Source organism: Syngnathus scovelli, chromosome 4, assembly GCF_024217435.2.
Source record: "Syngnathus scovelli strain Florida chromosome 4, RoL_Ssco_1.2, whole genome shotgun sequence".
NCBI classification, from domain to species: Eukaryota; Metazoa; Chordata; class Actinopteri; order Syngnathiformes; family Syngnathidae; genus Syngnathus; species Syngnathus scovelli.
The window spans coordinates 23665830-23691500 of NC_090850.1; the positions used below are offsets into that span (position 1 = coordinate 23665830).

The 25671-nt window shown below is 45.7% G+C and overlaps 1 protein-coding gene and 1 long non-coding RNA gene across 5 annotated transcripts in view; one reads left to right on the forward strand and one right to left on the reverse strand.

Moving 5' to 3' along the window:
- Positions 1-382: 382 nt before the first annotated feature.
- Positions 383-25671, forward strand: part of znf536 (zinc finger protein 536) — a 144149-nt gene continuing 118860 nt past the window's right edge. For 2 of the 4 annotated variants that reach the window (XM_049717565.2, XM_049717568.2), the window contains exon 1: positions 23769-24536. The gene's annotated coding sequence lies outside the window, so the exon portion shown is untranslated. Of the gene's footprint in view, positions 970-23768; positions 24537-25671 lie in introns of those variants that run through there. The other 2 variants (XM_049717566.2, XM_049717567.2) reach the window with 2 other exon arrangements.
- On the reverse strand, positions 14277-21221 carry LOC137840263 (uncharacterized). Its single transcript, XR_011086797.1, has 2 exons — positions 16869-21221; positions 14277-16735 (listed from the first exon to the last, which is right to left on the reverse strand). It is a non-coding gene; the product is annotated as an uncharacterized lncRNA (long non-coding RNA).

The window sequence follows — 25671 nt, forward strand, 5'->3', positions numbered from 1 at the left end:
ACACACGTTGAGAGATAATTCCTGGTCCTTTCTCCATTGCTATTATCTTTTGCTGCCTTCCTTGGAAAAGAAAGTAGCTTTGGCTGGATTTGACGCGGGCGCCTGTTGTCGTGCCAAGCTGATTTGACCATAGCATTTGAAGAGGGCGCAGCCACAACTGCTCTTTTTGATGCACGTTGGCGCTGACTCCCCGGTTGCAGCCTCGCTCACTCGGTCGCTCGCTCGGCGCTCCGCAGCTCAGAGGAGATCTTCTGTGCCGTAATTCCGACAAGGCCTCAAGAAGGCTCTTGCTGTGATCCATGTGTGCCAGCACACGCAATACAGTATAGTGGCTTCTTTTGCATGATCCTATTTTGTGATGATACGTACGTAGTACACAGATACTACATTAAAACTCACTCCAATACCAGCTAAGTTACAAGGCGAGTATCGCAGATGGCAATACGCAAATAAGAATGGACAACTAACTAACTGACTGACTGACAGAGCAACTCACTGAGCAATCCAGCAGACAAACTGCTTAACTGGCCGGCTGACTGACTAGCTGACATCATATTCAAGATAGGCCATCTTTGAGGTCACGCCAAGAGAATATTGTTTTTTTTTTTTTTTCAACACGGCCGACAGAGTAAAGAATCTCCCACTCGCGGACTCACGACACAACAATAATGTCTTTTCATATGATACCGTGTATGCATCTGCTTCATATGCCACAGCCCAGCCGTAGTTCGCTTTTCAATTGTTGGAATGTGATGACATTCGTCAGTCAAGAAAACACGAGAAGACTTTTGTTTTGCTGTGCAGTACTCATCAGGCAGGAAGCAAAGGGGCGTGGCTACCAAGGTCATTAATGGTGGTCATGGGATACAGGAAGTGGAGAAATGTTTGCTCCTCTTTGTGCAACAGTAAACCCTCAAGAATGAGCTTTTGATGGATTATTGATCAACCACTGATGATATTTTACACCTGGTGAGTACAAAGCTTTTTGCCGTGCGATTGTGATTGTGCTTGTGCTGCGTTGAAGAATGCCAGGCCCGGCCCGGCCCGGCCCGGCCCGGCCCGGCCCGGCCCTCTTTGCTTGCCGTCATGTGGAATCAATCAAGTGCCTATTGAGTTGAGCATGGCTCACAGAAGCTGCTAACAGGTGCCCTCCATTGTGTACTTCATAGCTCCAACAGCCACATATCACCCCTGAGTCCAGCTTGATACTAGCGAGCTGTCCAACTCTGTGGCCGTCTGTCTAGTTTGGTGAGGTGGATTTGATTGGAAGCCTTTGGGAAAGTTGGCTGAATAAAATTTGTTTGCAGCAGCGAGCTACTGTGCCTGTATACGTAGCGACTCGCTCGGCCTTCTAAACACGCTTCTAGCTCTCGAGCCACATCCCCTTTTGTAACTCCATTGCATTGATTTTATTTATTTTTTTAATGCCAATATTTTGGAACTTTATTGAGTGACAGCTTGTTTGCTAAACTGTTGGTGGTCCTTGCTAGATGAGTCGTCAATTGAATTAGCTAGTTCGATGATTGGACGTGAAGTTTGACATCTAGTTTGTCGGTGTTACTATTCAGCAAGTGTAAGTGATCAAAAAAGGGCTTTTCTTTTTTTTTATACGGTGCGTCACGACGTCGACTTTCTAATGACTTGTTGATGAGTTGCTCTTCAAGGCACAACGCTGACAATCAAGGACATTTTCTGAGAATTCAAACGTGTACTTTGACGACAGTAGAGGTGGCAAATTGCAGCGGTTGTTTTTTTTTTTTTTTTTTTTTTTCCCCCCGTCCGACCTCAGGAAGACTGACTGACTGACTGCCGAGTGAACGCATGCGAGGAGCAGCACTCATTAATATTACACAGACTCTTCTTTGACTTGATTTCTTTTCTCCGTCTGAGCGTTGCAGGCGGCGCGAATTAAGGTGTGCAAATCACATTTTAGGCTTCAGTGTACAAAGAAGCACAGAATTGTTTTAACCTTCCCTCCTCCTCGGCTGCATATGAATATGGGCGCGCATAAATATATGTATATGTACACAGGCCTTTTATCTGGATGAATTATTTCAGGAGTTGACGCGCGTGCGCGCGCGCGCGCACACGAGCACGCAAAAAAGATTCAGTTCAATAATTTAAAAGTTGATTCATTGCGTGCTGCCGCCACATTGCTGACAAAAAGTCAATTGGTAAGATTGCCATAGATTAGCATGCTGGCTAGCTACTGAGCTCACCTCATCTTCAGTGATAACACGTTGACATGATGCAGCAGTGTGGAAAGTATTTTCGCTCATGAAATATGACGACTTTAAATGTCAGTTTGTCACTTTACTGCTAATAGGCCATGACTTTGTCTTCTTCCCCTTGTTTTTGGTCATTTTTCCTGGCATAACATGGCGACTTAATGCTCTTGATTTCCTTTTCTCCACATAAATTTACACGTAGACTATAACTTCCAAATGACACTTTTTCAGAATATTGCAAATTTCTTGTCCTAAAATAATTCTTTCCCCTGTACCTTTGTTTGTGTCAATTTGTATTCCCTCGTAGTGTGTTCTGGAAAACAGTAGATTTTGACGTTCTCATATTTACATCCGATTTTTTTTCTCTTTGGTAGCTGCAATTTTTTGGAGTAAAGTAAATATGATACATTGGCGCCTCAAAAGCAGCCTCATGATTTTTCCAAGCTGTCGTTCGGAGCAATTTCTTGATTGATTGATTGATTGATTGATTGATTGATTGATTGATTGATTGATTGATTGATTGATTGATTGATTGATTGATTGATTGATTGACGCTTTGACTTGTTGAACGACATACAAGTGCTATGCAGAGAAATCATCACAGTCCTCACTTGGCGTGTATTGTCAAACTAAACACGAAACAAAGAAAATCACACATTATGTATTTAACAGGATAGATCTGCTAGCTTAACGCTATCGTATAATGGCAAGCACATCACTAACGTAACGTAACAGATATTCAAATAGTAACGGTGCATCAACCCATGTAGACAGACAATCGAGCAATACTCATATTTTGTATCTTGTATCCATTTGCCAGAATGTCACTGTATGATTTTATTTATTTTTGTCTTCCCTTGATGGACTTGCGTGCGAGTGCGTTAAAGGTGTTTAAATGCTTTTATTTATCACTGGCTTTAATTCGGTCTTTAGAGGAGAGTGTGTATATCAGCGGCGTGGTCAGCGGCCCCGGCATGAAATATTCATGAAAGATATGCACAATTTATGAAAGCTTATTATTGTAAAATTGCTGATCCACTGCTGGGACGCAGCTACAGGAAAACAATGACGCCCCCCCCCTCGTCTTAAAATGATGATGATGATGATGATGCAGAGGGGAAACAGAAATGTGTGTGTGTGTTCCCTGCATATTTTAATGTTAATATCATAACGTGGAAGGTTATTATTATGTATGGAAAAAGAGCAACGCTTCAAATGGAAATGGTAAATTTGAAAGGGATGCTTAAATGACCTGTTGAAATATAAAGCCACTCTGTATGTATAATAAGATTCAATATGAATCTTCTACATGTATCGTCTTGATATTTAGGAGATTTCTCATTCCAACTATATATATTCATTCTTTTTAAACCGCAAAACCAACTTTGTTTATTTGATTAAACCAATTTTTGTCATATAAAATATTTTTTATCTTTTAATGGTAAAAATAATGTGTAGAATTGTTTTTATTGCGGCATGACTATTTTCATAAAACTATGATTTTTTTTTAAATGAGTCTTTCACAAAAAATGATTTGAAAATGTCTACGTTGCCTTCCTCACAAAATGTCCTCACATTTACATGTACGAGCGTTTTCTGATAATATTGTGACAAGGGACCAACCAATATGAGTCTTTTTTTTTTTTCGGGCCAATTCCAATATAAAATTTTGATGAGTCATTAATCAACCAGTTCATGTACATAACATACATAATGGATAAAATAACGTCTCTTTTTGACCCCTTATCACAAAGACATGAATTACCATCCGATATTTTGTCCTTGAGTGTATTTCCCTTCCCTTTTTTTTTTTTTTTTTTTTTTTTACTTTATCCCACTACCATTGTGGGTGAGCAAGTTCCTCTTATTTTTGTGTTGCAATGCAAACTTTCTGTTCTGATGCTTTTGTTTCTCATATTGCATATGCATATTTGAATGTTAATGCTATATAAGCTGGAAGCTTGTTATTATGCATGAAAAAGAGCTTGCGATGGGGGATGGCGTCAAATTTGAAGGAGATGGTGAAATGACCTGTAGAAATGTGTGTATCCACGTATTAAAATCTATAAAGCTATATTGATATAGATATATATATACACGTGTGTGTCTGTGTGTGTGTGTGTGAGAGAGCTCTTGGTGTTTATGGGACGGAACTAATGGTGTCGGAGGTAGGAAACGCTCCTTCCATTGGACCCACGCGTGATGAGATGGGTCGCTGATGGGCTCGGGGTCAAGGGTTAAGAGCTGGTTATTTTTAAGGACGACACGAATGGGGTGTGGACACTGATTGCCTGGCCGAGCGTCCTAATTAGCAATTAGCCGCTAAATACGGCGTTCGGCGCGAGGCCCATTTAGTCGCTAATGCTCATCATTTAGGCCACGATGGAAGGAGAAGATGAAGATCGCTCCATGCCACATTGTTTCCCCATAAAACACGCACGCACGCGCGTGCACACACCCTCGCTGCGGCTTTTCTTCTTACTTACTGCAACTTTCCTCTTTATCGCCTTCCTTTAGGAACAGATGAGCTTCCGTTTGCTAGCCACTGGCTAATGACGCGCCATGTTTGCGTCTCATTTCAAATGATGACCTCTGTTTGAAATTTGACCCCCTGCTTCAAATAAAAAATCCTCATTTTCAAGCAAGAGCTTTGACGAGAAGTCGCTTTGAAAACTCCAAACGACTCCAAAGGGTCGTCGGGTGTCACGTGGCGGCCACCTGACCGCGTACGAGCAACAGCAACGACGACGATAACCCAAACGAGAAAGTGTCGACGAGCGGGGCCGTGTTTGTCTCGGCCGCCGTTTCCCGACGCGTCGGAACGCGTTGTGACAGGCGTGAGTGCTCGGAGGACATTCGGCAAATGAAAGCGTCCCATCAGCAAGTCAGACCTCAAAAAACAAAAAGCCATCTCGTAAATAACACTCTACGCACGCACGCACGCACGCACGTGCCAGCTTGTGTTGACTTTTGGAAATAATGAGTTGTCGCTTTCCTGCAAATTCTTGGATGTACGTGACCCTCCAAAAAAAAAAAAAACGAGCGCAGAGCCTTATTTGTCTTTCTATATGTATTGTCACAGATATTGTGCGTGGATGGAGGCTCTGGCCCCCCTCACCAGCATAAATGGCAATTGGCCTTTAATATGAACAAAAAATCATATGCACTTGAGTCAACACCATTGTACACGCGGCGGCCGTTTGTTTGCAAAGTCATGTCGGTGGCGTCCGCTTGAAACGGATTAGCTTTGTGTCTCGATACTTTGCTGAGCGCAAATCCTGCGAAGCCCGAGGGATCCGTGTTGTAACGTTACTGATAGCTGGGGGCCATCCTTACCCTGAGTAGAGCTTTCAACATGTCTGTTTTTTGTTTTTTTTCCTTTTAATCTGTCCTTTATTGCACCGACGCCTCTCACGTGCAGCTCGATTAGCAGTTTGCTTTTAAGGAGCCGCAATCACAAAAGAACTTTGATTGGGAGTCAACAATCGCAATTGGCGCTTCCATATCGGGCTGTTTAAAATTCGTGACAAGGCTTCCATTCCTTGATTACGTTGTCAGCTCGGCTTACATTAAATGTTGTCCAGTCCAGTAGTTTCTCTGCTTTTCTTCTATTTTTATAATCAATAGAAAGTTGAGAAAGATTTAGAAGGCAACAGGGCTATGGTGCTGAAATGAGTTTTATATAGAGAGAAATGGATCAAATACATAATGTTGCCAGCTTGATTAAAATAACATTAGTTCTTCATTATTTCATAGTAAATCTGTGTGTGTGTGTGTGTGCGCGCGTGTGTGTTTGTTTGACTTAAATGTGTATTTTCCATGTCAGGGCAAATCCATTTTTAATGACATCTTTTTAACTCCTGTTTTTATTACCAAGTAATTTTTCAAGTTGATTCAAATAAATGCAAAAATGTATTAAGGGGCATTTTTTTAATTGTAATCAAGTTGATTGAAGACATTTCTTGACCATATGTGCACCATAGAAGAAAGCTAAATTAAATAGAATTTTAGGTTAGATTAAGTTTACATATCATATTAATTGTTTTTATTTTGATATAAAAAATACTTTCACACAATGTACAAATAATGTAAAATCACAAAAAATACATAGACGCTTATGGAAGGTTACTGCAACACATTTTAAGTATAAAATAAATAAAAACATTTCAAATGAATGTAAAAAAATGGATACTTTAGGCTTGATTAATTTCACACTTTATTTATATCATACTTTTGAGTTTGACAAAACTATATATAGCTGGCACGGACCAAGTATGAATCCATTATACATTTTGGTTCTGATCCATATAAATATGCAAATGTCCTTCTCTTCATTTTCAGTGAATAATGTATGAGTCATAATCACAAGACGCACGCACGGACGCACGCACAAACACCCACACACGAAACGTGCGTTAAAGTAAAATAAAGTAAAAATACTCACCCTGGCCCTTAGCCGCTCACGACATACTAGCATCTCGGGAAGTTCTCGATGCACTGTTAATACTGAAATGATTTATTGCTCGTAGCAAGCAAAAGCCACGCACGCACGCACGCACACACACGCACAGGGACGCACTCGCACGCCTCGGCATGCCAAGAGTCCAGAAGATGGAGGCCGTCTGGATCGGAGCGCTCCAAGAGCTTAGCGGGGAGTCCGAATTGCTCAAAGCTGACATTTGTGCTTGGAGGAACTGCAAGCGAGCATTAACAGACAGACAGGCAGGCAGGCAGACAGACAGACAGAAGAGATTGCCCCTTCTTTTTAGGGCTCACCCCCAATAAACACAAATGTTCATCTCCTTCATCAAAGATCTTGTACATCCAAGACAGAGCCGACTGTACGTCTGCACGTGCGCGTGATATTTAATGATCTCAGGATGTTGTTAAATCACACACAGACTGATTGCTTTTATGTTCCGGCGCACCGACTTTTATTTTTTATTTTTCCACCTGGGCCGCAGCCCAAGCAGTCGTTGTCGAAAGATTACAGAAAGACTAGCGTGTGATTATTAGAACATTGCACTGGGGAAAATCTCATCAGGGCTTTACATCCTTCTTTTGCTTCCGTTTGAACGGGAAACTACCGGCGAGGTGACAGCCGTGTAAAAAAAAAAAAAAGCACTTGGCAAGGATATTCCCCGTTGAAATAAATTGAGATGATGAGCGAGAATGAAAAAGTTTGAGTGGCGACGACGGCTCCGGTGTTTTTCCGTGTGCGCTCGTCCAGCTCCGAAGGCCCTCCGAGCGCTTCACGTGTTCCCAACTTTGGCCACATTGGTGACCCCGACGTGATGTTGGGGCCAATCAATTCCTGCCGTTTGCAGCGCGCTTTTACAAGGACCAGCTGCGCATCATCTGTATCATGTCATGTTTTTTCTGCATTATGTTATATTTTTACATTATATATATTATTTTAATATATGACTTATTTACTTACTAGCTACTTACCAGTCACCCACTAGTCAGGTATCAGCAAGCCACCGTAAAGCCCATTCGAGCCATACGATTGTAGCCATTTTAGCGGACTTGTCCTATGCTAGTCAGGTCAGCCACTCGCCGTGACAAGTCACACGAGGGGCAAATACAAGTGGGCGGGGCGTGTACTCTGACGTCTCGTCTGGTCATTGTCATGCGAGACGCTTACGGCTACACCCGTTAGCTCGGCTTCACCGCACGCAAACGTCAAAACAACACAAAAAAGTGAGCGAAACGTCAATCCAAATGCAAAGTTGCATTCACACCGCTCACCGGCGCCCCCCCCCCCCCCCACACCGCACAAAGCTCATTTATTTTACGAGTCGAGCGTGTTTTCTTTGAATATTTATCACGCGCCGCCGTTTGATGATGCGCGTCGACGCCGCGCCTGAAAGACGTCGGACGGGATAAAAATATCTGGAGTGAGCAAATTACCCGGGGATCCGCGACGAGCCAAATATTCCCCTTTTTCACGCCGCCTTATTTAAACAGTTCACGTCCAGATGTGGGACACGCTCGGGCGGGAAACGCAACAGCGAGCGACTGAGCCACTCGGCACAAACAGAGTGAAGTAAGCAAAAATGGCGGAAAAGGCTTCCACGCCGCCGCCGCCGCCGATGTGTTTACTTCTCCGACTTGACTTGTTTAAAGCTCGACAAACAAGTTGATTCGCACTCGTCGCCCACCTTCATTTGTCATCGCGCACAAAGTCATCGGCGCAATCGGCACGCTCGACGGGTGTGTTTAGTTTGACTGCAAAACATGGCCGAGCCCTCCCCCAAGGCCAAACAATTGCAACTTGCGTCATCATTCAACTCCAAGTCGATGTGAAGTTGGCCTCAACCTCGTCCAGATCCGAGCTAGCGCATTAACCCCAAACTACGATAAACGGGCCCCAATCGTGAATCGGGGACGACGAGAGCAACCAAAAAGAAAGGTCGGGTGCCTCTATTGTTACGGAACACAACATCGTGCGCGTCTCGAAAGGGTTGTCAAAGTGCTTTTAAACCGTTGTTTTTTTTTTTGTTTTTTTTCCAACCGGCAGTTGAAAAAACATTTCAAGTGATTAAATGAAAACAGGCGGGGGTTAGCGGTAGGACGAGAGCTTCGGGGTTCGGCCTCACCCTTGTTTGGATTTGGGCGCGTTGGCTAGGGCTAAGAGTAGTCTGCAGTCTTTTTTTTCTTCTTCTTCTTTTTCCGCAGAAAAGAAAAGAAATGCGTGGGACGGCCGCCAATCCGATCTAAAGGCGGCTCGCTTAAATGTTTGTCAGGGCCGACGTTTGTACTCTGAGAAAGGTTTAAAAAAGAAAAACACGCACACCCACATCCCTCTCCAACGCTCCTCCTTGTTTATTATTGTAAAGAGTCGGCGGGTTAGCGTGTTAACAAGAGTGTTTCTCTTTGCCTCCAATACATTCCTCTACTAATACTCCAGCTTATGTTTTTATCATCCGCGATTGTTTTTCCTGGAGGGCGAATCAAATAAAGTGTGCTTCTTTAATTCCCCTCTTAGGTGGAATGTGTGCAGCTGTGTGTGTGCGTGTGCGTGCGTTTGTGTTGCTTCCACTCAGGGCACTTTGTGTTGATTGCTGGCTGTGAGCATGAGAAGCATGCGGCGCTGCAAATAATTGTTCTTTTCATGCTAAGAAAGGCCATATCAATTAAGGCTGAATAGTCTCCTTAGTTATTAGAGTACAGCTCAGTGGTTTGCCGTCACTCGTATCGCTCGCTTCCTGCCGTGCCTGTGCGTTTGCCTGTGATGTTCTTACGCCGACACGAAAAATATTTGTGAGTCAGCGAGTCGCGGTGGCCGATGCGGGAAACGACGGCAATTAAAAGAAGCGCTCAAAAACGGGCTTCGCTCAAAGCCACCGCACACGCTGGTCTTCTTCGCTCGATTATGTCGAGGGAAAATAAGATTGAGAAGAAGTCACGCCTTCTAAAGTTCCACGAGTAGCGTGTTGTTGACGGGACTGCTTAGCAGTCGAATAGAAGGCCTACTTTGCATACGTGGCACGTATGCTAGTCGTTACGCTCGTCACGCTAGCGATGCTAGTCGGTCGTCATGCACAAGGAAGTTGTTTTGCAGGCAACTAGTCGCGCCATAGCGGTTGGATTGAAAGGAGTCACCTCTTCCGACCCCTTTGTACTTTGCAGTATATTCCCCCAAATATTCAACAATTTTTTACCGGAAGTTCAACGCATCCAAAGCACGTGCTGCTTTCCAGCACTCCACTCGCTGCGTGGGAAAAATTCAACTGATATTTGGGAGTCTCGGCAGGCGGCGTACGGGGAAAAAGGAAAAGACGGCAATTAAGAAAAAAAAAAAAAAAAAAAGAGTTACAAGACCTGACTTGTCGGCTTTTAAAAGAAGTCGTTGGCGGATGCTTGAAGCCGTTTCTCCTCTTCTTCTTCTTCTTTGGTGCTCGATTATGCGGCGCTGCCTGGGGACTCGGGGTTCCCAGGGCGCGAGTCGTCTTTTATTGAAAATAAATGGTGCGTTTGAAATATCCACAAGTAGGTGCCAGAAATAGACGGAGAGCGGAGACGCTAACAAAAATAGATGCCGTTCGGAGCGAGCGTGAAATGAAGCGCACAATGCGACACAACGCAGCAAGTAATCCCGTTAAGACATGTTAAGGGCTTGCTGCTCACTGTAAGGCAGATTAGTTCAACGCCAGGAACTGCGACCATTGTGCTTAACTGTGGCACAAAATTGCCAGCGTTGCAGTTCATGCAAAACAAAACAAAACAAGTCGATCGGTCGTCAAAAGTAGTCCGATGAAGAGCACGCTAGCTCCAGCCGCGCGCGTAGCTACGACAACCTCGCTGCCATTGCGGCGTGCCAGAAAACAAGAAAATGTCCTTTGGAACTCAAAGTCAAAAGATCAATGTACCCGGCCCGATGGGAGCATGAATTAAAGTAGAGCCACCAATACAACACAGCCTAGCAAAGGATCCGAAATAAGCAAGCTCGGTATTATTTCTATATGATAAATACTGTATGAAAACCTTCCAGACACTTCATAGCAGGAGAAATTCTCAAGAAAAAGTTGCATGCGCCAAAGCTGACGGTCCCGATTTGATCTGGACTTGAAGAAGCAAAAGGTTTTATTATTGCCATCGAACATTTCATCTTTTAACTGGCGCGCTCTTTATGATCTTTTAACTGCTGCCGCTGTTTTACGCTTTGTGCGCTTTTATGACGTGCCTGCTTTATTTACTTTTATGTTCCCCTATGGCCGTTTTAGTCCGAGATCAAATCAAATACATCGCAGCGGAAACTGCAAAAACGATTCATGTTTTTTTTTTTTTCTTCTCCATTCCACAACAAACTAGTTGTCAACTGAGCACTGCTAGTGGCGTTAAAAAGTTCAACTTGGACGTTTGATGTTGGGCTCACCTGGAACGTGGTCGCAAGACGCAATTTTGGAACTATCCAAATTGCTCATCTGGCGCCATTGACTGCTTTTTTTAGCCATTTCCACTCACCAGCCATTAAATGCCATTAAATTGACATCTTTGCATTTGGGGGGAAAACTATCTCAAGCTATTGGGTTGTTTTTATATTCCAAGATTTGAATAATAAGGCAAGTAGTAGTTGGTGTTAATCTTGCCTGGAGGACCCAAGGTCAGTTACTAAGTCTTGTTCTGTGCTGAGTGGCCATAGAGAAGAATTCATTTTTGTTAAAAAAAAAGAAGGGAAGCAAAAGTTTAACTTTAACAATGAAACTTGTCTTGTGTTATAATGCAATCTTTTTTTTTTTTTAATTTTGGCAATACACAAGTGAACATCGTCAAAGGCCGTCGCAGCGGTGGCCGTCAGCGCCGGAAGACATCTTGTTTGCGCGTGACAACGTGGCCGTGATCAAAAGCGCCGTTAGCTACGGGAGGCGCGAATTAGGCGCCGTCTAATGAGACGCTTTTTATTTTGTCCAGGTTTTTTCCCGCAGTTTGTTGCTTTTTTTAATGCGACCAATGTCGGTTTGATAGCGGGCCTGTTGAATGTGCCGGTCGTCAACACGCGTCAAGCTGAAATGAATATTCCTCACCTGTCGGCCGCTGTTGACTTGCCTTGTTTGGATTTCCCAGCGGGGAGGGAAAACTAAAGGCGTGTATTTACTTTTAATTGAAAGGAAATTAAAGATGCATGTGACAAAGCCGAGCGGGCCGTGATGGCTTTTGTTTAAGACGGATCTCATAAAGAAAACCCCCCGCCGATAATGACGGCGTGGAGAAGAAAAAAAAAAAAAAAGAGAGAGAGAGAATCTTGGACATTTCTCCAAATACAATTACCTCGCCGTCACCTGATCCAATCAGAGGCATTTGCATTCTGTTTGCGCGCAGCCTTCCGTGAACCGGTAAACAAGGCGGGCGGGCGGGCGGCGAAGAAATCTGATGTGTTTTCACGCTTTACGCCGCCACCTCCTCTGTTTGCTACACTTTATTGGGAATATTTGAATTCCTCTGAATTGATAAGTCAACGTTCCAAAAGAGGCGAGACGGGAATATTAGCGTTATGTTTGGAGACAGCTGTTGTTTGAATATTTGACAGGCTGTGATGTGTACTTAAGGACGTATCAAAGAAGCGCCGCCACTTTGGGGGGCCCGGGAGGGGGGAGGGGGGCGTCGCTGGCGCCGTGACAACAAAGCATCAGACGAGCTCGGATAGTCGGCGGGAATGTTGCCTTCTAATCCTTGCCCCTCTCTCCTCCGGCATGCTTGACACTGGACTCACGCGGCGTTGGCACAGACTTGCTTTTAAATGACACTCGGTGCCGAAATGCGCCCGCTTTTACAGCTAAACAAAAAAATATATATATATATATACACTATATCAAGGCGACACTTTTGTTTTAGCTTCAAGGCTTCCATGTTCAAATTGTGCCAGTGTTGATTTCATCCATTCTCTTCTCTCCAACTTCCACTTTGCAAACATATTCCCAAAATTGACGGCATCTCGCTTTTCAAATTTGTCAATGCAAATATTTGTACGTTTTGCACGGAAGTCCATTCCTTTCTGATGTGACCTGGGACAAAATAGTGTGATGTCATTCCCGTTCCGCTCTTTTTTAATCGATAAAAAAGTTTTCAGGCATTTCCTTCCACGTGTGCCCGCCCGCCTGCCTGCACTCAGCACGGCACTCGATTCATTTTTGAATACAAACATCGACTATTGGCGAGCTTCTGAAAGATGTGATACCAGTGTTAGCCTCAGGGTGAAAGACATTGCTCACCAGCGCCTTAATTAATACATTTAAATCAAAAATAAACCTTTGCGTAAAGTTGACTTATCGGAATTTAGTTTTGTATATTTTTTGTGTGAATGAAAATGTAACATCCTCATGGATGTTCAGGTTAATGTTTGTGAATCATTTTGGAAGCGCGCCTCTAATTAGCATCTAATTAGCATCCGTCGTCACGCTCTTGGCGTGGACGCCGTTCGTCGGGATCCAAGTGCGGGCTGGACAGCTGAGGAGGGTTCAAAGTTTGCCACTATCTATTCTCCACCATCACGCCTCCTCGCTCCCTCCCTCCCTCCCTCATCATCCTTTAGGCCAGATCATCAAGTGGCGACAATGAGCTCAAAACATAGACAAATACGAAATCTAGCCGCGTGAAGAAGAAAAGACATTTTATATGAGGACTATCAGATGAAAAGGTTGTCAAAAAGAATTTGCAATAACGGCATTGGCTCCAACTGGATCAAAACAAAATAAGAGCCAACTGTTGTCAACTGGCTCCAAGCCCTTTGACGCTGGCTGCCCGACCATTAAAAGGCAGCTTTCTTTCGCTCATGTAGAAGCTGCAGACAACGTTCTTGTTGAAAGCAGTCTATCTCCCCTTGACGATGATGTCATCGAATTATCGGGCGGCTGTATTCATCGTGCGCTTACAGGAGCAGTTGTGTGTATAAGACGGGTCGAAAAACTCAACATTGATTTTTTTCCCATCATTTTGCAACATTACAAAAGTACGTACAATATTCTTATAGCGAGCTAACGACTAATGTTAGCAAACCTACAGTAGCATTTCGGAACATTTTTCAAACAAATAACCATCAATAACGGTATCAATAAAAATAATGGTGTGAAGCGTGCATAGGAAGCAAGCATGTTGCCGTCGGAAAGTGACGTTGTGGCAATGTTGCACTGCATTTAAAAGCAGCTACTGCATCAAACTTGTAAGGATTCTCATTCAAAGCAAGTCAAAGTCACGGCAGGAAATCTTCTAATTACGGCTTCCTGTCTTTTCCAACTAGTCCTATGGTCAACGCCCTGCCCCCACCCCACCCTTCCTTCTTCTTCCTGTATGAGTGCGTGTCCTGCTCTCCTATCTCCAACGTCTGTTGTGTAACATGGTAGAACATGTCAATCCAGGCCAAATGAAATCAAACCCAACAACCTAAAGAGCCAAGCCACCAAAACAAAGGAGCAAACCCGACGTGATCACATCCATTCACAAGGCGACAACCAACCAATCAAAGAATGGGGTTCCTTCCGTGTGCCATTGGAGCGACAATCCAATCGATGTCACTTCACACTTTAGTCTTTTTGTTATTTTGCTCTGTGCTCTGTGCTCTGTGCTCTTCTTCGTCTGTCTGTCTGTCTGTCTGTCTGCCGACGGGTTGTCGTAAAAACACGTCTTGCCGCTCGGGATAGTGTTTAAACGGAGGTCTCATGCAAAATGAATGCTGGGTGGCACATTTTATTGAAGTATGATTTAAAGAAGGGGAGGGGGGGCTGAGGCGAGAAGGCGGTGGGGGGTGAAAATGATGAAAATGCGGGACAGGCAGCAAAGAAGCCGAGGAGGGGGAGGAGGAGGAAGAGGGCGTTTAGAGGAAGAGATCTTGTCATAAATTATTTTACTCATACGCGGCGGCCCTGCCGATGTATGTTGCGTGTGAATAATGCATGGGGCCGACGCCGCATAATTAGGACAACAACGCTATTCTCTTCTTCCTCCTCCTCCTCCTCCCGGTGTGCGTAATGGATGAAGAAGCCTCCTGATTGATCTGTGAAGAAGCTCTCTAAATGGCCTTCAAGTTCTCCCGTTCTTTGTCATATCGCAGCTAAATGATACGGCCTATCGTTCCCACTCTATGGCAGAAACCAAAAGTGTGACATACAAACCCGAGCCAGTCAAATCAAACCAACCATGCTTCAACCGGTGCACTCGACCCAAACCCGCAGCTGACTAAAGCAAACGGCTCGCATCAAACCAATCCGAGCCCCAAAAAAAACAACCAAACCCAAAGAAACTAAACCAAACTAATTCAGACCCATGCAAACCAAACGAGCAAGTCAAACCGGCCCGTCAAGGGCAAATTTAAACAAAGCAATATTACACCAAACCAAACTAATTGCAAAAAACAAACCCAACGGAAGCAAACAAACCAAAGTAATCCAAATTAAACGAAAAAGCTTACCGGACCAACAGCGCAGCAAAATCAACGCAACTGACCCACAAAAGACAACTGAAATGAACCCAAGCCAAATGAGACAAACCAAAGTCGTAATAAAAATCTCAAATAACCAAATATGTAAGTGCAAAACACCACAGCCAATCAGCCAAACCTGTGGCCCTCTTCCGCCTCCTCCTCCTCCTCCTCATCCTCATTCTCCTCATGTGTAATTGGATGAAGAAGCTTGTCAATGGCCTGCCTTCAAGTGCTCCGCAACATTGCCGTCCTCTTCTTTGTCATATCCAAATGATGGTGGCCGCCATTCCGACCGACGCTCATCATCATTTAGGCGGCAAATAAGCTCAAGGTAATGTACGGCGGAAGGGGCGGCTAATGCGTGCTAGCTTTGCACATTCATTATGGGCCGTCGTCACGCCGACGACGTTTGTTTTGGGGCTTTTGCTCGCAGTCGTCCATCCTAACGCAAAGTGACGCCAAGACACAGCAAAGTAGAGGAGCTTACTATTTCATGTGTGTGTGCGTGCGTGCGTGCGTTTGCAGATAACACCTTTTTTCTTTTTTTTTTTTTTTTAAAGGAGGAATTGCCTTGAAGCATTATCCCCCAGACAGGCTACACGGCTAATCTAGCGCTTTGAGCCATTACACTACATTTATCTCTGACCCCTCTCCCGCTCCATCATTGCACTTTAAAGTCCATAAAAGTGTGTTTAGACAAAGATGAAGGCATTACCTGCTCGCTACTTAGCCCCCCACACACACACACGCACACACACGGGATATTAAATATCCTTTATCTCAAACGGGGGGCGCTGTAAGCCGATATCTCTGCGGGCCCGCGGCTGATAGCGCACACACACTCAGGTGTAATAAATACACACTCTCAAAAGCACGATCTTATTTATTTGCTAAGGACAGATAGAGTTGCAAAGTCACAGCGGGCAGACGGGGAAGATAATCGGACACACCTCGCCGAGGCGCCCGTGGCGCACGCACCCAACCCGAAACCAAAGAGCCAAGCTATGCTAAATCAGACCAAAGGGATACGGCGCAAAACAAAACAAAACAAGCCAACCAAGTCAAACCAAAGCAAAGCAAAGCAAAGCAGTCGGATTGGGCCACTTTTCACCACCTTTAATTACAGTTGAAATGTATGATGGGGAAAGATACTCAGCCTTGTATATTTACTGAGGTCTGTATCATCGGTATCATCTTGGTGTCATTGGTATCACTCGTTTCGTACGTATCAGCAGAGTTAAGAACTATCCATTTTGCCGCTATCGTTGGTATCATCACCGTCCTTGGGATCTTGAGTATGGTTAAATCACCAGTACAATCGGGATCATCATTCATCTCCTCAGCGCAGTATCTATCGCCAGCGTCATCAGTTGTCACCAGTACAGTCTGTGTCATCGTCATATCCTCCACGCGATCCTTATTGTCATTGTTGCGCGAACGGCTGCCCGGCGGTCCCGGCCGGTCTTGCGCCACCCGCGTCTCAAGCGTCGCCGACATCACCGATGGAGTCCGTATCAGCGGTGGCTTCGATACATTCCGGAGGATCACCTTACCGTATGCGTCATTGGCGGGCATCGGCGCAGACGCGCTACATTAAAGAAAAAAAAGAAAAGGAACAAAAACGAGGTTAGCGCAGGAGACCCACTTTTCTCCAGGTTCCCCCTCGCTAGCGCAGCCCCCCCTCCTGCGGCGCTCCCCGTCACCTCTCCAGCTTTCATTACCTCTCAGAGGGCAGGCGGAGCTGGGCGGCCGGGGAGACGTTGTCGCGCCCGCCGTCCCCCGAGCGGCGGCGGCGAGGGTCAATCAGATTAACCTATAGCGCCTTTCTTCCTTCATTACGCACTCCAAATTACACCTACTAAGAAGACACCAGGGCCCCCTCCGCCAGCGCCTGCCTTCATATATGGGCTGATATCTATTTAAAATCTAATCCCTCTGGGTGGGTTTCCATTTGTCTTGCGTTCCTGCCTATTGCCCGGAGGAAGGTGCTGCAACCTGGGCTCCTGTGCAAATTAACTTCACATTTATCACTCCAGACGCAAGCAGAGCTGGGAAACTCCAGCCCGGTGGCGTTCCAGCCGGATTTGCCTTCACGTCGACGTCTCGAACCGCGCGCGCGACTCCGCGAGCCTCGACGCTTCACGTTCCGCTTGCTTCTCTCGGCCGGGTTTCAATCTGCTGCGTAAGAAAAAAAATGACGGCCTTAGCGTTGTGAAAGCACCGTCGACGCAGATGTAAGCGGCGTCCGTGTTGTAAACAAGAGCTGACGTTGACACTTGAGATAAACAAAGTTTGTTTGGAACAAGAGCCACGGCGTATACCAAGTGGGGGAAACATTCCGGGGATCAAAAGTTGTTTAGAGAAAGAAAGTTCATTTCTCTTTCCCCCAAAGTTGATATGTTTTTCGATTGATCAACTGGTGTGCGCTGATGGGCCCACGTCACCGTTGGCTGCCGTTGGATGCGTGCAAACGTGCAGTTCTGTTTGGGCTGCTGCTTTCTCAAAGCAAAATGAATGGCTTCAAAGTATTGCAAGTCAAGTCTCCAAATCACACATCACGTCAGGTGTGGCACACGTCACGTGAATTTCGCCCAGCTCTATTTTGCACTCAACTGAGCTTTGGCTTTTTGCACCTGCAAGAGCGAGCGCGCCTCCCGCTAACGTTAGCCCGTGATGCTATATGGGCGGCCGCTTCCCGGTTATGAATAGCTCCCGTTGAAAGGTCAGCGCCATGACAATGGCGTGATGGATCTGAGCCGCGGCCAATTAGAGAAGGACGCCCGGCACGTTGGTTTGCGTGCGTGCGTGCGTGCGTACGGTGTGGCTCGGCCCACTTTTTTTTTTCTTTTTTTAATTCCCTCAATTATTCACCTTTGCGATGAGGGCGCTCGTTAGCAACGCTGCCAGATGAGCTAAGGTCAACGCGCACAAACTTGAACAACTTTAGCTTGCTCGCAACAATGCGCGCACACACACACACAGTGCAAGCTGCGTTGAGGAAAGTAGGACACACGCAGTCGGCTCATGAATAAGAGGAAGCCGACTTTTTGCTGCGCATTATTTGACCCTTTGAAAGTGGCAGCAGCCCGATGAGTTTCCTTCCTGGCCCGCTCTCACTTTTTAAGGCCACCTTTAGTTGAACTTGCTTCTTTCTTTCTTTTTTTTTTTTCTTTTCCCGACTCCTCTCGCTGCCTGCCCCGCTCGTCTTGTGTATCCAGTCCGGAATTATAGATGAGGATAATAATAATAATGTCATTTTGTAGCGGAATCTTAGTCATTACCTGCAGTAAAGTGCTTCTAATTGATACCAGCAGAGAGATAATGATTACAATGCCCTCCAGGAACATATTATTGCAATATTAACCTTTGTATATACTTTTATGCAGAGGACCGGGGCACATTAAGGGACGTGTAAATCTTACTTGTGCGCCGTAATGCCATTAGAAAGCAACGGAGAGCGGGAGGTGTGCCCTTTGCTTGATTAAGTGCGTCCGAGGCTCTGCGGCCATCTGCGGAAAATGGATGATGCGCCGCTGCAATCTCACTGGCTCACATTTACGCCTTATGGACTTTTGTGTGCGCCGTGGAAATTAACGGAAATTAATTTACGCTCCCAAAAATTCAAGTGGAAAGGGCCGACGGCATTGTGAAGCAAATGTGCTGCTTGTATTGTTTTTTTTTCTTTGAAATAGTCTCTTTGTTCTTGGTCAATTTTTATATTTAGCAGTTTTATTCAGAATTTAATTACGTTCTATGTTCCTATTTTATTTATTTCTATTTAGCATCATTTTTTATTGCAAGTATAATGACATTCTACGTTTCAAATTATTTGTACCGCGGTGTTGCATTTTTCTTTGTAATTCTAATTTGATTTTAGTGTGACATCACACTGATGTCATGACATGCTTGTGCGCATGTGTGTGTGTGTGTCAATGTTCTTGCACAGCTGCAGTGGCACACTTTACCGCAAATAGTTACAATTGCCGCAAAACAAAAGTATATATTTAGCTTTTGAAAAATGTCCAAACGTAAATGAGCGGGGTGACACAGAAAACCAGAGCGACTTCATTCAACAATAAACCTTTCAATTTAGTGTGAAACCTGTTTGACGCACACTGCCGGAAAAGGAGACATTCTTTTATACTTATTTTTATTTTGATAATTTAAAGTGACAAGCAGCTTTAGTTTGTCCTTGACACGTCCACTTGGAAAGTTGCGGACATTTTCAGAGCCAGGCAACCTTGAGTGGCTCCACTCAACACCCCCTCCTGTTTTGTTTTTTTTTTTTCTCTTTACTAGCTTATTTCTTTCACTGTCTTTCTTTTTTACGAAGCTGTCATCTGCCGTCCCCCCTCTTTTTTGTTGTTGATTTTGTGTGCGCGCCCCATAAAACACTTTCCAGCTGGATGTTTCAAATGAGCCGCGATTCCATGAGCACGGTCGAGGCGTATTCTTTCACACTGCGTCCCTTGAAATTCAAGATTTATGAAGTATCTTAGCGTGTTTTTTTTTTTTTTTTTGGGGTGTATCTTCTGCTTGCGTCAAAAACAAGTCAACTGAAATACCATCATAGAAATGGTCTGAAACTTTAAAAACGGCACATCTTGGGCTTCACTTTGTGTTGCACATTACTGCCACCTACTGGCCTGGAGTGCAACTTCAACTCATTTACATATTTACCCAAAACTTAAAATACCTCAGATTAAGTCAATGAACAGTTCGGATAATCTTTTTTTTTTTTGATTTTCAGATGTAAACAACTTAGCCTTGCATGTGATTTTTTTTTCTAAATTAGATTTAGAAAGTACTTTTACGAACCACATTATTTTTCACAAATCTCAATGTACACACATAATGATGTAGTCACAAACACCAAGGAAAAGAAAAGAAAAAGAAAAACCAAACCTTTTAGTGCTGACCGTAAAAAATGTGTGAGAACGTGTATGAAGTATGCAGCTGGCAAATCTAGTGGATGAAAATCCTCCTAGCACCAACGATGTTCTTTCTTAGCGCCCATCTTCCCAGCGTAAGATCAATGTCATCTCGCGAGAGGCGGGAAGCGGACACAAGAAAGGGCCACGGGTAGCCGGGAGCAATCGCGTACGTCCAGCGGAGGGCGACACGGCTCTCCGGCTTGTAATTATGTGCTAATAGCCACCGAGGAGGTCATTTGCCGCCATTAGGCAGCGCCTGTAGGTCGTTAGCGGCCCGCAGCATCAGCCGGCCTCCTTAATGCTCCCCGCGAGGCCGTTAGCGCGCTGTCGCCGGCCAGCTAGCTGCCTTGTTAGCGCCATTAGCAAGCAATTGATAGCTAATAGTAAAATCTGACGGCGGAGGCGAGGCCGACCCGGCCAGCGTGGTCCAGAAACTGGAAAGAAGCACCAGATGACTCGTGATATTTGTTTGCCTAGCAAAGATTTCAGACTTGGAGTACGACCGGACGCTCAAGGCTCCATCGCCGACGTGAGAAATAACCCGGCCCAGTTGAAAGTTTCGCCATGGGCAAACATTTTGACTTTGTTTCAGGTTACTTGCCTCGCCCGAGGTTACGGCAGCTCGGCCGTGGTGTTTATAATCATAACCGCTCGCCCGTGACCGGATCATCAAAAATATATAAACACGTTGGAAAGCGGAAATGAACAAGTTCTTCTCCTGATGCCAACTCGCAAGATGACCACGTCATTACGGCGTCCTTCATCTGTGCGGTTTAAACTTAGCAGCAGTTGGACATATGCCAAATGAAGCCAGGCTCTCCAGCAAAAGAGGGCGCGGCAAACCAAGCCCCCATTCCAAGCGCGCACCCAAAAATTGGCCTGACAAACGGGGCCTCGGTTTGTGCGGAAGACGTCGTTTTTTTTATTTCTCGTATTGCCTCCCGACACTGGAGACCTCGCGCCACTTTGCAGGTGTTGGTAGCGTTTGTAGCCGTTTTAAAGTTGCATGAGAAAAGATGAGTTCTCTGAGTGCTGCTTGAGTCCTTGTGTGACGCTTTCCAGTCTTTTTTTGCAAAGCGCACAGCAAATTTGGGGGCCACGCGGCAGACTGGCTGCAGACTGGCTGCAGACTGGCTGCAGACTGGCGGCAGACTGGCTGCAGACTGGCTGCAGCTGCAGACTGGCTGCAGACTGGCTGCAGACTGGCTGCAGACTGGCTGCAGACTGGCTGCAGACTGGCTCGAAGCGTTGCGATTTCTAGTGCACGATTGACCGCTGGGTGTCCCCGACCGACGATGCCCGCTGCCTCTGAACTCATTTGGCTGGGAATGCTTGGAGGTGTTAAGACGCTCCATTTCGAGTTGGACAAAATGAACGGAAGGACCAATGGGAATGGGCAAAATCAAATGCAAATGGCCGCTTGACCCCAAAATGGGAGACTTTTCAGCCTTGGCCTCTTCGCACTTCTTGGGTCGATGTAGCCGTGCCAGCAAATGCCATGGGGCTAAGTCAGGACATTTAAAAAAAAAAAACTTAAGCTTCCTTTCGTCTGTTTGTGTGTGCGTGCGTGTGTTAATATAGCGTAGGCATTGATTTGGTGTAAAAATAAAAAAGTAATCCAATCATAATCCTTAAGCGGATCGTCTAGACCTCCCGTGCGGAACAATTGCTGGTCAATTGGAGTCAGCTGTTTCCTTTTAGATTTGATATCATCTTCTACCACACGGGTGCTCGTCCTTGTGATTCTCGTGATTTGTATTAAAACCTTCTAATTATTGTGGGATACTTTCTGGGCACCAGCTGCGAGTCTTTAAAAGGAGACAGTGAAGCTCGACAGGGTGGATGGAGGAACAACGTTTGTACCGATCAATGTATATTTATGTAGAAGCTGACCTTTGGGGGGGAGGGCAAAGAAGAGAATGTCCACTTGGTAGTTTTGGTGCTTAAAGCACAATACATATATGGCGTTTTTGAGTCCGACACTCAGGTGGCATTGTGTCAAGTTTCCTCTCCGACCTGCGTTCCCATCGCCGGCGCTTTGTGTGACCTGTCATCTGCTCAAAGAATCTCTGCTCGCGCTTCAAAAGGAGGCGAGAAGGCGGTGCTCATCCATGGAGAATCAGCCAAAGGGACCCCCCCGCCCCTTAGACCCCCCCTCCCTTCAAAAAAAACAGCGCTATCGACTCCATAGACGTGGTCTATTGCTGTTATTGACGCTTTCACACTCGCTGGCTGGCTCCGTCGGGATCAAAAAAAGGCATTTCAGAGCATCCCGGGGAATTCCCCATCAGCTGTTTAAAAGCACAGCGTGGATGGAGGGCTTCTTTAGGGTCCTCACTCATGTCTGTCACACACACACACACACATGCACACATGCACCCACAAAGTCTGGAGCACTTGTATTTTATAAAATTGTTCAATTGAAACCGGACTTAAAAACAAAAGCAAAATGTTTTCACTCACTCATATACGAACACACACACACATATATATTTATATCTCATCACTTTATCAGGCACACCAAATGCCCTTACAATAATTGTTGATTGACGCTTGGTTGGGCTTATTCAGCTGTTTTTAATATTTTGCTTCTTCCTTATTTGGCTAAAACCCAGACGGTCACAATGTTAAGAACAGCTGCAAATGAAATAAACTTGGAGAGGAGGTGCAAAGAAATACCCAAAAAGTTTGAACACCCCATTTCTCGTCAAATTCCAAGAACAAAGCAAAAACACATAACCAACAATTCAATGAATGCTCGAGTATTAAAGTTAGCATCGTTCTTTTTTGTTGCGCATCGCTATTTCATTCTATCCATTTGACAATAATAAACACACATTTGTGGAAAAAAACAACTTCAAAGTATCATGTTTCTGCTTTATTTTATAAATACGTAGATCATAGTTATGATTGCTTTCACATTTGTAGTTGCTTCTCTTTTACTCAGTTCCATAGTAAGAATGTTTGATGCCACATATGTATTTAACATTTATTAGGATCATAATAGGTCATTTCCATATCTGCTATTATACAAGTGTCAGTATAGTCCATCCCTCCCTCCCTCCCTCGCCTTTCTCTTTCTCTCTTCGGAGTGTGTGTGTGTGGGGGGGGGTATGAATATGCCCCCCCCCCCCCCCCTTTCCCCCTTTTACAGCTATTATGTGTGTGCACTTCCGAGTGCAATCCGATCGACATTTTGACTCGTGCGCGCAGCCGTGTGAACCCAGCGTGCACGCGCAGCGGTGACAGTGTGTGTGCGTGTGTGTTTTATGAAAAATGATATTGTGTGCGCGCGGGCGCGAGAATGAAAGAGACGCCCTCGTCCTTCTCCTTCTCCACATCATCATCATCATGATATCATCCCTCCACAAAGCCCCCCATTCATCCATCCATTCATTCATTCTGGGCCTGGCGCGTGCACGTCTGCATAATTGCATTATTGAGCTTGAAAACTGCGCGGTCTCGTGCGCGTCTACGTGTACTTTCTTTTCTCTATAGTCAAACTAAAGTTGCTTGCAAAAGTGTTCCTGAGAAAATCAAGATTTTAGTTGACTTCAACACCAAGCGTTATCAGATGTTACTAATCATAACACATCAGATTTGACTGAAATTATGATTTTTTTTTATTATGATTATTATTAAGGCGTCAGGGGGAAGAGTGTGTGTGCGCGCGTGCGTGTTTGTGCGTGTGTGTGTGTGTGTGTACATGCATAGTCGAGGCGGCTTATTTACATGAAATACGCCGCAAGGTTACAGTTCGCGCGCACACACATTTATACACAGATATGTATTCGTCCGCACGCACGCACGCGCACGCATACGTACGCTCGTCATCTGGAGCGCTCCGGACTTGTTTAAGCGCGCGGTAAGGCGCCACACGCACGACCTCCGGACTCCTCGTCTTCTTCCTCTTCTTCTTCTTCTTCTCTTTTTCTTCGAAAGGGTCAAAGGTAAGAAATGCCACTTTCCCTCTTGTTTTGTTTTTTTTCAAGGGAATTTTTTAAGGGCTGTCTCGCGTGGTGTCGTGCGAACATAAAACGCGAGAGGACGTGCACGAGCGCCGCACAATTTGGAATTAGCAACACCTCTTAAAAAACAACAACCGGAATAGTAAAGGTCAAAAAAAGAAAATGGATTTGTTTCGCCCTCACTCCTGGTTGCTTCTCTCGTCCGCGCGGAGGATTCCCAGTGCCGACGGTTGCTGAGGCTCGATCCACGGGACACGCGGAGGAAGGACGGAAAGATAGAGAGCGGGAGAGAGAGAAAGGGAGGGAGGGAGGAAGAGAGAGAGAGGGAGGGAGTGAGTGAAGAGAGCGATTGGAGGGGGGGTTCACAAGGACAAGATTCCCACGTCAGGTCGGGATGCGCGCGTGGAGCGTGGAAGCTCTCTAACAGGTCCCGCGCGCACTTTCCCCCTTCGCCTGTGTGCACGCGGTAGGAATTTCCTCCGAAAAGGTAAGGACGCACTCTTTGAGTCCTTTTCCTTTTTGAGGTGAGCGTGATTGCCGTGAAATTAATCAGGCGGCAATTAGAGCGTCGGTGGAAGTGGATTTATCCTTGCACGCGTCTCGTGCGTGCGTGCGTGCGTGCGTGGATTCTTTTGCTTTCTTTTTCCCCCTTTCTTTTTTTAAACACGGACGAAGTTGAGCGCGCGGCGTTTTCCTCCTTTCTTTTGGGGAGTAAAGTTCCGAAAGATGACAGGGAGCAGAAAAGCGGGCGGACCGGCTCCAAAGTCTGCCATTTTGTAGCCTACGCAGCCGGGGTTGCTTTGACACGTTTCGCGCAGAGCAGATGTCACGCCGAGCCCCCGGGGGGCTTCCGCGACGGCGACAAAGTTGGCCGAACGGAGGAAACGCGCGAAAGAGCGAGCGAGCGAGCGAGTGGTGTTGTCTTCTGCTGGCTTGCTTGCTTCCAAAATTCAAGTTCACTTTAACGCCTTTCGTTTCCAATGGAGGCTTTTTCGGACGACACTTGCGAAAGCCCTCTAATCCCATTATTGTGTAGGTGTGTGTGCGCGCGCGCGCACGTGCACTCTGAACCCGAGGTCATGAGACTTGAACCTGACACCTGCACCTTAGGGGGTCTGTCAAGGGGCTCCCAAATGATTAGCTTTGGCGGCCATGTTGTGTGACATGCTCGTGAGTGTGTGTGTGTGTGTGTGTGTGTGTGTGTGTGTGTGTGTGTGTGTGTGTGTGTGTGTGTGTGTGTGTGTGTGTGTGTGTCCGCTCGTTGACGAGGCCTTGCCGTCGCCATTTTATCAAATTAAGATTGGAAAAACTCTCTCGACGGTGTCGTTTATTTGTTGTTTGGCACCACCTCATCAAGGATTGCAGAAAGTGAGGGTTTGGCCACCTGTCAATCATTGGCGTTCGGCGCCACACAAGAGGCGCAGCGATTCGATTTGCCTCGTCGTGAAACCCCCTTGTGACCCCCCCCCCCCCCCCTCCACCCCAAACCTGATTAGTGTGTGTGTGTGTGTGTGGGGGGGGGGGGGGCGTTAATTACCGCAGTCATTGTCACAACAGCCACTTCCTGCTCATACCTGCCCAGCATTGGCAGCAGGGATGCCAGCATGTGTGCGTGCGCGTTC